We start from the raw sequence: 1,489 nt of genomic DNA, 5'->3' as shown, positions 1-1,489 counted from the left end.
AGCAATCTGATATATTGTGTGATACTAGGTGTGATTGTACATTTCACGAAGCAGTGTTATATACTGTGTGTGATACCAGGTGTGACTGTACATGTTTCAAGCAGCAGTCTGACATATTGTGTGTGATACCAGGTGTGACTGTACATCTGAAGAAGCAGTGTTATATACTGTGTGTGATGCCAGGTGTTACATTACATTCAAAGATGGAGTGTTATATACTGTGTGTGATACCAGGTGTGACTGTACATGTTTCAAGAAGCAGTCTGGTATATTGTATGCGATACCAGGTGTGAATGTACATTTGAAGAAACAGTGTTATATACTGTGTTATACCAGATGTGATTGTACATTTCAAGAAGCATTGTTATATACTGTGTGTGATATCAGGTATGACTGTACATTTCAAGAAGCAGTCTGACATATTGTGTGTGATACTAGGTGTGACTGTACATTTCAAGAAGCAGTCGGATATATTGTGTGAAATTTGGTGTGCTGTACATGTTTCAAGAAGCACTTTCATCATTTGCTTAGATTTCTAGTTGTGGCTTCACATGCATTTCAGAAAGCAGTTGAACACACCAATCATATGGTTTGTATCACATAATTTATTTAAATAAGAATGTATATAACAAAAAAATATTAATATCTTTAAACCTTTCATTGCTGCTGGGATGTATATTTCCTACTGCATTGAGAAATATTCATCCCAGTCACAGTGATGAGTTAATTAAAGTGTAAAAGAAAAAGTAAAAACATCAGCACTTACTACATATGGTTCTCTGACTGATCACCTTTATGCTCAAATGAATTTTACAAAGTGTAAACTTAGATTGCAATATAGTATTGAAAACGTGAGGTTATAATGAGTTTTTCATTAAAAGTTAACACTACTTTTTTACTTGTTCAATTATTAATTTCATAATAGTACAAAACCTAAAGATTTCACATAAATATTTATTGGTGAAATTAAGGAAATAAATTAATAATCACTCTAAAGTATCTGATAAATTTCCTGATAGAAATTGTAGAAGTTCAAATTAAATGATACACTGGTTCTTATACAAACCAATCAATTTTAGTTCTAAAAAAGTAATAAAACTTACTTATAAAGGCTCCACACAAACCGAACTACAGAAACTGTGTGAAGTAACATACAACTAAATACTTTTCTCAAACACATCAGTCAAATCTAGCTTGGATTACTGCATTCTAATCAATTTGGTTTACAATTTTGCATAAGATCGAAAGTTACTGATAAGCATATTAATAACTTTATGTAAAACATGTTGGCAGCTTACTAAGATCAGAAGTTACTGATAAACATATTAATAACTTTATGTAAAACATGTCGGCTGCTTGCTAAGATAAGAAGTTACTGATAAGCATGTTGATTATTTTATGTAAAACATGTCAGCAGGTTACTAGGATCAGAAGTTACTGATAAGCATATTAATAACTTTATGTAAAACGTGGGCAGCTTACTAAGATC

This window comes from Limulus polyphemus, unplaced genomic scaffold, assembly GCF_000517525.1.
Source record: "Limulus polyphemus unplaced genomic scaffold, Limulus_polyphemus-2.1.2 Scaffold3757, whole genome shotgun sequence".
Taxonomy (NCBI): Eukaryota; Metazoa; Arthropoda; class Merostomata; order Xiphosura; family Limulidae; genus Limulus; species Limulus polyphemus.
Note: the sequence above shows the minus strand (reverse complement) of the source record.